The 13227-nt window shown below is 28.0% G+C and overlaps 1 protein-coding gene across 4 annotated transcripts in view; it reads left to right on the plus strand.

Moving 5' to 3' along the window:
• LOC107455119 (glycerol-3-phosphate acyltransferase 1, mitochondrial) overlaps positions 1–13227 on the plus strand; it is a 112757-nt gene that overhangs the window by 39894 nt on the left and 59636 nt on the right. The gene's annotated exons all lie outside the window — the stretch shown is intronic.

Raw genomic sequence — 13227 nt, forward strand, 5'->3', positions numbered from 1 at the left:
GCGTCTTTGAAAAAACTTATGTGCTTTAACCAAATTGGACAAGCATATCAAACTTAACAAATTTTCCCTACAGTGCGTCCGTAAGACAATTTTTGTTTTATTGATTAGTCTTAACTTATATGTTTGTTTCTTCTAATGTTAAACGATTAGCTCTTTTCAAAATAGTACCTATTCCATTTTATTTGTATTCACAAATATAAAAAGTTATTAATTAAATAACGAAAACGAGCTAAACTTAAGAGCACTAAGAAAAAAGTATGGTCGATATGGTTAAATTTACCGTATTTCTGGCTTTAAGGGAACACCGAAAAGTTCCGTAATTTTTACCGAAGCGCTTTGGTAATGATTTTGGTTAAATTAATCATAAAATATAGTGTTATAATAAGTTATAAGATTTGGTAAATATGGTAAGATCTGGTAATTTTATCATGATTTCGTAAAGTACCGCATAAAAAAACCATTTATTCGCTTAAATTTTTTTTCAGTTTTGTATTTCTTACGAAATGTTTGGTAATACGAACTATAATTTTGAAAACCAGATTTTCCGTTGAACCGTTACCATATGAATAAAAAATTACAAAATGTTGATTAATAAATACTATATAATTTGGTTTTATTATTAGAATTATATTTCTATCCTACCAGAAAAGTTATTTTCATACAGTGCGGTAATTTTCATTTCTTTTTTCTCAGTGATTGAATAAGATAGTAAGTTTTATTTTATTAAAATAAATGTAATTATCCTAAGCTAATAGGACAATTAATTTCAATAAACCTGATATACAAACACTGTGAAACGTTAATAAACAAAAATTCTTTTCATTAAGTGTTCCATAATATTTTTAGCTTAAAAAATGGCCTGAAAATTGCGATATACCGCACATATTTTGAAGAAATCTATAACTGCATCACATACAGCACAGTCCATGGAATTATCTGTCATCCTTGCCGCTTGAGAAATTCCAGGCGTTAAAGTTCATTGAACAGTAAATCAATATTTGCAAGCCACTATTATTATAAGAATTAAAGCATATCATTGATATAAGGAGGGGGATGAAACTGCCTTTAAATTATGCTACTAAGTGGAAAATGTTACTTTGACTTAGTTACAAAGCGAGTTATTTGAGACGTTTAAAATGAATTGAAGTTATTCACTACCATAATATGTATAATATACTGTATAGTATTTTCTATACCTGATATACAATGAGAAAAAAGTATGGTCAGGAATAAAAGAATGTGGTAAAATTTACTGTGTTTCTTACTCTACCGAAGCGCATTGGTAACGATTTTTATAAAATTAACTATAAAATATGGTTTTATAATATGAGATGAAATTTGTTAAATTTAGTAAAATAATTTTATCATGATACTTTAGAGCATGGCACAAAAATGATTTATTTGCTTAAATCTACTTTTCAGTTTTGTATTTTCTACTTATGCGTGGTAATGAGAACTATAATTTTGAAAGCCAGAATTACCGGTAAACCATTACAAATAGAACGGAAAAATTATCTGATGAGCAGTTTAAATACCATATATTTTGGTTTTATTAACCAGAATTATGTTTTCTTCTTATTTTTTTTAACCAAAAATTTCATTATCATACAGTACGGTAATTTCAACAGATTTTCTTTCTCCGTGTAAGCTTCCAGAATTTAAGCTATTTTTTGTATCTTCATAAACTTAAGGATAATTTTAATAACAAGGAAGGTGTTTTTCTTATAACCTGCGTAAGAACCCTCCATTATTTTTTAAATTACACTTCAGTTCGGGAAGAAGCTTCATAAGCTTCCGTGTCTCCGTATTCAATCTTTCGTATCCTCCACAATATCTGTTCTTCATGTACTGAAAGGTAATTTTAATAACAAGGAAGATTTCTTTTATAATTTACTTCAAATCTTCCTTGTTATTTAATTAACACTTGAGTTTATGCTGATGAAAAAAAGTGCAAACCTAGTTTCAATGAAAAGAAAAACAGGACTACTTTTTATGGTTTATCCTTTGACATTAAAATTAGGGAGGTTTGTGAAGTGCCAGTGGTGACACGAGAAAGTACAGAACCCCTAAACTGATGGTTAACACAGCAGTGCTTCTTATTTTACAGCTAAAATACCTTGTTACAAAATAAAATGTTGACGCTATGCTTCCCTTTTAATGAATGGAGTGTGTGAAATAATTGAGAATTGCCTTATAAGTTGAGAGAGGAAGTGCTGCCATCTAGTGAGTAAGATGGAGGGAGAGAAAATGGCTGTGTGATACAGTGAAGTAGTATTTTACCAGCGAAAAGATGATCTTCTAATTCTCGACATGAGATGAAGGTTATGAATTCGTTAATCTGTGATCACCAGTCAGGAGATTTGTGAAGTGCATTTGTGGACGGCAAAAAATAGAACCCATAAACTACTGGTAAATACAGCTATGCGTTGTGTTTCTCAGTCGAATATTGTCTTATAAGGCGTAGCCAAAAGCATACACTTGCAGCACTGATTTTTTCTTTCATATTTGTCATCTCGCCAAGCAGCATTATGTATTATATGTCAGATATTGCGTATTCTCAGACACTTTAGTTTCCTTAATGTTTCTTATATTAAATCTGTAGGCTAAAACAAAATATTTGCTTTTCATCTGGTCTTCTAAGTAAATAGCATACTAAATTCAAACGATGGGAAATTAACTAATTAATTAAGAAAAAATGATATGCCACCCATCTAACTGTACATTTTAAATCTACATTATAAAATATTAAAATTTCATAACTTCAATCGAATCACAATACTTTGTCGGAGAAATGGAAGAACACTTTTTGATTTAATTATTACTAATTTCTTTCAATTTAAATGTTCGACTCTTTATTTCTCATAGTTACTACCCCTATTAAAATGATGTTGAAACTCTCGAGTTTTAATTGTTAACGCAAAACGTAAGATCGGTAAACAAAGAGCAATAATATTACTTTTGCACAATGAAAGGAAGTGAGTGGAATAATCAGTGAGTGGAAGAGCACTTTTCAATTAATTATTAGTAATTTCATGCAATTTAAATTTTCGACTCTTTGTTTCTCGTCGTTACTACTCCTATTAAAGCGACGTTAAAACTTTTGAGTTTTACTTGCCAGTGCAAAACGTAAGATCGGTAAACAAAGAACAATAATATTACTTTAGTACAGAGAGAGGAATTTTTTAATTAATTATTCTTAATTTCATGCAATTTAAATTTTCGACTCTTTATTTCTCATAGTTACTACTCCTATTTAAATGATATTAAAACTCTCGAGTTTTAATTGTTAATGCAAAACGTAAGATTGGTAAACAAAGAGCAATAATATTACTTTTGCACAATGAAAGGAAGTGAGTGGAATGAACAGTGAGTGGAAGAGCACTTTTCAATTATTATTAGTAATTTCATGCAATTTAAATTTTCGACTCGTTGTTTCTCGTCGTTACTACTCCTATTAAAGCGACGTTAAAACTTTTGAGTTTTACTTGCCAGTGCAAAACGTAAGATCGGTAAACAAAGAGCAATAATATTACTTTTGCACAATGAAAGGAAGTGAGTGGAATAAACAGTGAGTGGAAGAGCACTTTTCAATTAATTATTAGTAATTTCATGCAATTTAAATTTTCGACTCTTTGTTTCTCGTCGTTACTACTCCTATTAAAGCGACGTTAAAACTTTTGAGTTTTACTTGCCAGTGCAAAACGTAAGATCGGTAAACAAAGAACAATAATATTACTTTAGTACAGAGAGAGGAATTTTTTAATTAATTATTCTTAATTTCATGCAATTTAAATTTTCGACTCTTTATTTCTCATAGTTACTACTCCTATTTAAATGATATTAAAACTCTCGAGTTTTAATTGTTAATGCAAAACGTAAGATCGGTAAACAAAGAGCAATAATATTACTTTTGCACAATGAAAGGAAGTGAGTGGAATGAACAGTGAGTGGAAGAGCACTTTTCAATTAATTATTAGTAATTTCATGCAATTTAAATTTTCGACTCTTTGTTTCTCGTCGTTACTACTCCTATTAAAGCGACGTTAAAACTTTTGAGTTTTACTTGCCAGTGCAAAACGTAAGATCGGTAAACAAAGAACAATAATATTACTTTAGTACAGAGAGAGGAATTTTTTAATTAATTATTCTTAATTTCATGCAATTTAAATTTTCGACTCTTTATTTCTCATAGTTACTACTCCTATTTAAATGATATTAAAACTTTCGAGTTTTAATTGTTAATGCAAAACGTAAGATCGGTAAACAAAGAGCAATAATATTACTTTTGCACAATGAAAGGAAGTGAGTGGAATAAACAGTGAGTGGAAGAGCACTTTTCAATTAATTATTAGTAATTTCATGCAATTTAAATTTTCGACTCTTTGTTTCTCGTCGTTACTACTCCTATTAAAGCGACGTTAAAACTTTTGAGTTTTACTTGCCAGTGCAAAACGTAAGATCGGTAAACAAAGAACAATAATATTACTTTAGTACAGAGAGAGGAATTTTTTAATTAATTATTCTTAATTTCATGCAATTTAAATTTTCGACTCTTTATTTCTCATAGTTACTACTCCTATTTAAATGATATTAAAACTCTCGAGTTTTAATTGTTAATGCAAAACGTAAGATCGGTAAACAAAGAGCAATAATATTACTTTTGCACAATGAAAGGAAGTGAGTGGAATGAACAGTGAGTGGAAGAGCACTTTTCAATTAATTATTAGTAATTTCATGCAATTTAAATTTTCGACTCTCTGTTTCTCGTCGTTACTACTCCTATTAAAGCGACGTTAAAACTTTTGAGTTTTACTTGCCAGTGCAAAACGTAAGATCGGTAAACAAAGAACAATAATATTACTTTAGTACAGAGAGAGGAATTTTTTAATTAATTATTCTTAATTTCATGCAATTTAAATTTTCGACTCTTTATTTCTCATAGTTACTACTCCTATTTAAATGATATTAAAACTCTCGAGTTTTAATTGTTAATGCAAAACGTAAGATCGGTAAACAAAGAGCAATAATATTACTTTTGCACAATGAAAGGAAGTGAGTGGAATGAACAGTGAGTGGAAGAGCACTTTTCAATTAATTATTAGTAATTTCATGCAATTTAAATTTTCGACTCTTTGTTTCTCGTCGTTACTACTCCTATTAAAGCGACGTTAAAACTTTTGAGTTTTACTTGCCAGTGCAAAACGTAAGATCGGTAAACAAAGAACAATAATATTACTTTAGTACAGAGAGAGGAATTTTTTAATTAATTATTCTTAATTTCATGCAATTTAAATTTTCGACTCTTTATTTCTCATAGTTACTACTCCTATTTAAATGATATTAAAACTCTCGAGTTTTAATTGTTAATGCAAAACGTAAGATCGGTAAACAAAGAGCAATAATATTACTTTTGCACAATGAAAGGAAGTGAGTGGAATGAACAGTGAGTGGAAGAGCACTTTTCAATTAATTATTAGTAATTTCATGCAATTTAAATTTTCGACTCTTTGTTTCTCGTCGTTACTACTCCTATTAAAGCGACGTTAAAACTTTTTAGTTTTACTTGCCAGTGCAAAACGTAAGATCGGTAAACAAAGAACAATAATATTACTTTAGTACAGAGAGAGGAATTTTTTAATTAATTATTCTTAATTTCATGCAATTTAAATTTTCGACTCTTTATTTCTCATAGTTACTACTTCTATTTAAATGATATTAAAACTCTCGAGTTTTAATTGTTAATGCAAAACGTAAGATCGGTAAACAAAGAGCAATAATATTACTTTTGCACAATGAAAGGAAGTGAGTGGAATAAACAGTGAGTGGAAGAGCACTTTTCAATTAATTATTAGTAATTTCATGCAATTTAAATTTTCGACTCTTTGTTTCTCGTCGTTACTACTCCTATTAAAGCGACGTTAAAACTTTTGAGTTTTACTTGCCAGTGCAAAACGTAAGATCGGTAAACAAAGAACAATAATATTACTTTAGTACAGAGAGAGGAATTTTTTAATTAATTATTCTTAATTTCATGCAATTTAAATTTTCGACTCTTTATTTCTCATAGTTACTACTCCTATTTAAATGATATTAAAACTCTCGAGTTTTAATTGTTAATGCAAAACGTAAGATCGGTAAACAAAGAGCAATAATATTACTTTTGCACAATGAAAGGAAGTGAGTGGAATGAACAGTGAGTGGAAGAGCACTTTTCAATTAATTATTAGTAATTTCATGCAATTTAAATTTTCGACTCTTTGTTTCTCGTCGTTACTACTCCTATTAAAGCGACGTTAAAACTTTTGAGTTTTACTTGCCAGTGCAAAACGTAAGATCGGTAAACAAAGAACAATAATATTACTTTAGTACAGAGAGAGGAATTTTTTAATTAATTATTCTTAATTTCATGCAATTTAAATTTTCGACTCTTTATTTCTCATAGTTACTACTCCTATTTAAATGATATTAAAACTCTCGAGTTTTAATTGTTAATGCAAAACGCAAGATCGGTAAACAAAGAGCAATAATATTACTTTTGCACAATGAAAGGAAGTGAGTGGAATGAACAGTGAGTGGAAGAGCACTTTTCAATTAATTATTAGTAATTTCATGCAATTTAAATTTTCGACTCTTTGTTTCTCGTCGTTACTACTCCTATAAAAGCGACGTTAAAACTTTTGAGTTTTACTTGCCAGTGCAAAACGTAAGATCGGTAAACAAAGAACAATAATATTACTTTAGTACAGAGAGAGGAATTTTTTAATTAATTATTCTTAATTTCATGCAATTTAAATTTTCGACTCTTTATTTCTCATAGTTACTAGTCCTATTTAAATGATATTAAAACTCTCGAGTTTTAATTGTTAATGCAAAACGTAAGATCGGTAAACAAAGAGCAATAATATTACTTTTGCACAATGAAAGGAAGTGAGTGGAATGAACAGTGAGTGGAAGAGCACTTTTCAATTAATTATTAGTAATTTCATGCAATTTAAATTTTCGACTCTTTATTTCTCATAGTTACTACTCCTATTTAAATGATATTAAAACTCTCGAGTTTTAATTGTTAATGCAAAACGTAAGATCGGTAAACAAAGAGCAATAATATTACTTTTGCACAATGAAAGGAAGTGAGTGGAATGAACAGTGAGTGGAAGAGCACTTTTCAATTAATTATTAGTAATTTCATGCAATTTAAATTTTCGACTCTTTGTTTCTCGTCGTTACTACTCCTATTAAAGCGACGTTAAAACTTTTGAGTTTTACTTGCCAGTGCAAAACGTAAGATCGGTAAACAAAGAACAATAATATTACTTTAGTACAGAGAGAGGAATTTTTTAATTAATTATTCTTAATTTCATGCAATTTAAATTTTCGACTCTTTATTTCTCATAGTTACTACTCCTATTTAAATGATATTAAAACTCTCGAGTTTTAATTGTTAATGCAAAACGTAAGATCGGTAAACAAAGAGCAATAATATTACTTTTGCACAATGAAAGGAAGTGAGTGGAATGAACAGTGAGTGGAAGAGCACTTTTCAATTAATTATTAGTAATTTCGTGCAATTTAAATTTTCGACTCTTTATTTCTCATAGTTACTACTCCTATTTAAATGATATTAAAACTCTCGAGTTTTAATTGTTAATGCAAAACGTAAGATCGGTAAACAAAGAGCAATAATATTACTTTTGCACAATGAAAGGAAGTGAGTGGAATGAACAGTGAGTGGAAGAGCACTTTTCAATTAATTATTAGTAATTTCATGCAATTTAAATTTTCGACTCTTTGTTTCTCGTCGTTACTACTCCTATTAAAGCGACGTTAAAACTTTTGAGTTTTACTTGCCAGTGCAAAACGTAAGATCGGTAAACAAAGAACAATAATATTACTTTAGTACAGAGAGAGGAATTTTTTAATTAATTATTCTTAATTTCATGCAATTTAAATTTTCGACTCTTTATTTCTCATAGTTACTACTCCTATTTAAATGATATTAAAACTCTCGAGTTTTAATTGTTAATGCAAAACGTAAGATCGGTAAACAAAAAGCAATAATATTACTTTTGCACAATGAAAGGAAGTGAGTGGAATGAACAGTGAGTGGAAGAGCACTTTTCAATTAATTATTAGTAATTTCATGCAATTTAAATTTTCGACTCTTTGTTTCTCGTCGTTACTACTCCTATTAAAGCGACGTTAAAACTTTTGAGTTTTACTTGCCAGTGCAAAACGTAAGATCGGTAAACAAAGAACAATAATATTACTTTAGTACAGAGAGAGGAATTTTTTAATTAATTATTCTTAATTTCATGCAATTTAAATTTTCGACTCTTTATTTCTCATAGTTACTACTCCTATTTAAATGATATTAAAACTCTCGAGTTTTAATTGTTAATGCAAAACGTAAGATCGGTAAACAAAGAGCAATAATATTACTTTTGCACAATGAAAGGAAGTGAGTGGAATGAACAGTGAGTGGAAGAGCACTTTTCAATTAATTATTAGTAATTTCATGCAATTTAAATTTTCGACTCTTTGTTTCTCGTCGTTACTACTCCTATTAAAGCGACGTTAAAACTTTTGAGTTTTACTTGCCAGTGCAAAACGTAAGATCGGTAAACAAAGAACAATAATATTACTTTAGTACAGAGAGAGGAATTTTTTAATTAATTATTCTTAATTTCATGCAATTTAAATTTTCGACTCTTTATTTCTCATAGTTACTACTCCTATTTAAATGATATTAAAACTCTCGAGTTTTAATTGTTAATGCAAAACGTAAGATCGGTAAACAAAGAGCAATAATATTACTTTTGCACAATGAAAGGAAGTGAGTGGAATGAACAGTGAGTGGAAGAGCACTTTTCAATTAATTATTAGTAATTTCATGCAATTTAAATTTTCGACTCGTTGTTTCTCGTCGTTACTACTCCTATTAAAACGACGTTAAAACTTTTGAGTTTTACTTGCCAGTGCAAAACGTAAGATCGGTAAACAAAGAACAATAATATTACTTTAGTACAGTGAGTGGAATTTTTTAATTAATTATTCTTAATTTCATACAATTTAAATTTTCGACTCTTTATTTCTCATAGTTACTACTCCTATTTAAATGATATTAAAACTCTCGAGTTTTAATTGTTAATGCAAAACGTAAGATCGGTAAACAAAGAGCAATAATATTACTTCAGCTTACAAACTACACACACAAAATCTAAAAAGGAATGAGATCCTTGCCTTTCAAATTATAAGAATAGCTCTTTTTAAATTTATTTATTTTGAAGAAAAATTTAAATTTATTTATTGTTGGGTGTAAGAGTAGTGTCAAACACTCTCCCATTATTCTAGTCAGAATATTGAAATGTATCTTTATGTTCTAATGGACTTGGATAAGTTCGAACAATTTCGCTAAGAATTTTTTTCACTAATTCTTCGTTGCACACTGTAAAAATAAAAAAGTTCCGACACTCAGGGGCCGGAACTTTTTACCGTGAAATCCATTTTTACCGGAACATGTTACGGAACAAAGAAATCCTGATATACCTGAATTTTAACAGTAATAATTACTGTAGTACTCTAATTAAATAAACACTACTGTTAAAATTATAGTTTACTATTTTACGATGAAGCATCCAATGTGTCGGTACTTTATACTGTAATTTGATCAGGAATTTTTAACAGTGTAATTTTTTTCGAACAACTAATTAAAGCTTAACTTCATTCATTTGTCAAGTTCCGCCTTGACACGTGCGTACCACTACATACCGTATCGGTCATATAGGACAAATTAAATCTCGATAAGTTTTAAAAAAATGTATAAAGCAATTCTTTTCACGTGAATAAAGAGTGGCCCTAAAAACGATAAATTTTTGTCCTATCGACGCATAACTTATCTAGAAGATTTTCAAGAACCTTTATTTCCAAGTATAACTTGAATGCGATGTTAACTAAACCAATAAACAATACACGTGACACGAAATGTCTAAAGCTTTCGAAGATAATCAAAAAATTCTTTCTTACTGGAATTTTTGAGATTTTTAAAATAATTGAAATCCAATTGATTTGCATTCTGACTACTATAAGTGTAGCTTATTTCAAATAATATACTCTTAAAAATTTGAGAGAGCAAGATTTATACACATTTACAATCTTACAAATATGCTGAATTTCATGAAATTTGCCTTATGAATTTTGTAAGATTGTCAGCAGTCAATAAATTTGCATTCTAAAAATCATAAGTATATAATATAATTTTAAATATTTTCAAGTTCAGAATTCAATAAATCGTTCAATAAATAAATGAAAAATTAAAAGAATTTGTTAATATGAAATCAAATAGTTCAATTAGTTTGAATTTGAATATTATACATCCAAATTAAGTGAATTTGAGCTCTAATATAATTAATTCCTCATACTGAAATCAAATAATTCAGTTAGAATCCCAGTATTATAAGTTTGAATTTAATGAATTTAAACTTAAGTTGATTTGAGTCTCTATTTCCAAGTATAGCTTGTGTGTGAGTACTATGTTAACTTTACCAATAAACAATACTTTTAATGCAAAACGTCTAAAATGTTCTAAGATAATGGAACAATAAATGTTCTTTCTTAATGGATTTTTAACATTTTGATAATAATTGAAATCGAATTAATTTGCCATCTGAATATACTAGTAGCGGATATACAATATAAAGTATAACTAATTTCAATAAATGTTCACTTAAAGCTCTCAGAACACAAGATTTAATGAGAAATATACACATTCACAATATTGCAAATGCGCTGAATTTCATCAAATTTGCATTAGTAATTTTCAAGTCTGTCAAGCGTCAATAAATTTGTATTTTGAAAGTTATAAGTATATATCATTATTTTGAATATATTTTTCAAGTTGTTATTCCGAATTAAGTTAATAAGTTAAAAAATTAAAATAACTTATTAGCATGAAATCAAATAATTAAATTAATTTGAATTAAAATATTATATACTTAAATTCAGTGATTTTGAATTCTGATATAATAATTTATCATAATAAAGTCAAGTAATTCAGTTACTTAGGATTCGAGTATTATAAATTTAAATTGAATGAATTTGAACTTGAATATGATGGTTTTATTAATATAAAAAAATAGCAAATTTGAATAATATACATTTAAAGTGAATAAATTTGAACTCAAATATAATAAATTAAATTTTTGAATTAATCTGAAACCAAATGCTTGAAAATATGTTTTCAGTTAATAGGAATATATTCAGTTTTTATAGGTATTTCATTCATGGCTATAAAAAAGAAAACAGGAAACCGATGTCACTTTATGCAAATGGATTCTCAAAACTAAGAACATAATAGTTTAGTTTTTTTTCCTCTCAATATTTATCCATGGCGGAAATGGCTCTTTTAGTTGTTATAATTTATTGTTCCTAAATCGGGTTCCAAGTTGAATAACAGTTTCGATTCTAAATTTGAGCATTGTCATCACTGCAAAATACAGAGAAACAGCAATGAGAAACTTAACGAACGAGCAATGCGAAGTAAATTAAGTTTAAATACTTTAAATGGTTGATACTGTTTCAAACTTTTTTTACATTACATTGCTCATTTGTGATGTATTTCATTGCTTTTTTTTTCTGTTTTGTACTGAAAATGATGCTCCAATGCAGCAAAGAAACTTGCATAAAATTGTAAATAGTGAAAGATATTAATTGGCTAATATTAATTTTGTTTTTTATCTTCTGTTATAGTTATGCGCTGCGAAAAACAATTCCGGTAAAATTTCCGTTCTGCATGGTAATGACATTTCTGATAAAAGAAACCATATTTCTGGATAGTAAAATCAAAATATACGGTATTTAAACCATTCATTTGGTAGTTTTTCTGTTCATCTGGTAATGGTTTATCGGAAATTCCAGTTTTCAAAATTACAGTTTTCATTATCAAACATTTAGTAATAAATACAAAACTGAAAAGTTATTTTAACCGAATAAATGGTTTTTATGACATGCGCTAACGTATCATGAGGAAATACTTAATTTTAGCACATTTACTAAAATTTATCTTACATTATAAAACCATATTTTATAGTTAATTTTAACGAAATTATTATCAAAGTTACTCAGTAAAAATTAACAGGCTTTTTAGTGTGTCCATAGAGCCAGAAACACAGTAAATTTTAACATATTCTGGTAGTTTTGACAGTACTTTTTTCTAAAAGAAAGTGAAAAGTGTAGTAAAAAATATTAGTAATAATAATGAATTATTATTTGCGTCTAATGTTGAGGAAAACTGAAAATGAAATATGTTTTTCTACAAACTTATATTTGAAAAAACAAATGATTGCGACACATTTATGCTTTTTTGTTTGGAGTTCAATTGCAATTAAAACTTAGAATAATGAATAACCCCTACGAAGATAATCTAAAAATTGTAAAATGTATTTAGAATGAATGTAGTTACAATTCCTGCAAACTGTCTCTAATTTGTTACATAAGTTATCATTTTAATTAAATTGACATTTTATTGAATTACAAAATTCCATGTATTCACGAGTGATTTTGTTAATTTTTTTTAGTTTTATAAATAGTTATTAATTATTATTTTTCTGTTTGGAGAAAGTTTTTTTAGTTAAACCTGCATGTGTAATCAGTAAAGTAAAAAAAAAATGATGTAAATTATAGATGGATAAAATTAGCGCATCTTAAAAATCAATTTCACTTTCTATATTGAAAGAAAGTCATTAATAAAGAGGTTTTTGATCAATCGAAGTGTTTGCAATAAAGTAAATTATCTAAACGTCATTCTCTGATAAAATAGCAAATTAAACGTATTAGTGAATGATATTCAAATTTTGTGTAACAAAAGCCACTTTGCAATCATCACATATAAAATGGACTTTGGAAATAGCTTTTAAAATGTTTGTTTTGACGTAAAGATAACACATTGTTTTTAATTTGACTTTTGCACATCACCCCGGCAACGTTGGTTTCTTGTTGCGTTCATTTAACTCTTATCAAACATTCTTACCACATTTTAACTAACTTTTTTATGTAAAACGTATTCCCATTGAACTTATTTTTTTGCCTTCCCTATCATTGCTTATTGCGACATAAGTTTTCTTCACTCTATTTTTAGAAGTAGTGAATCTTGTACACAAAATGAAAGATTAATATCTTGTTTTATCGTTCTAAATATAGAAATTCTTTTGAATTGAGAGGCAATTTTATCTT

Source organism: Parasteatoda tepidariorum, chromosome 12, assembly GCF_982258835.1.
Source record: "Parasteatoda tepidariorum strain Cologne lab strain chromosome 12, Ptep-v5.0, whole genome shotgun sequence".
In the NCBI taxonomy this organism is placed as follows: Eukaryota; Metazoa; Arthropoda; class Arachnida; order Araneae; family Theridiidae; genus Parasteatoda; species Parasteatoda tepidariorum.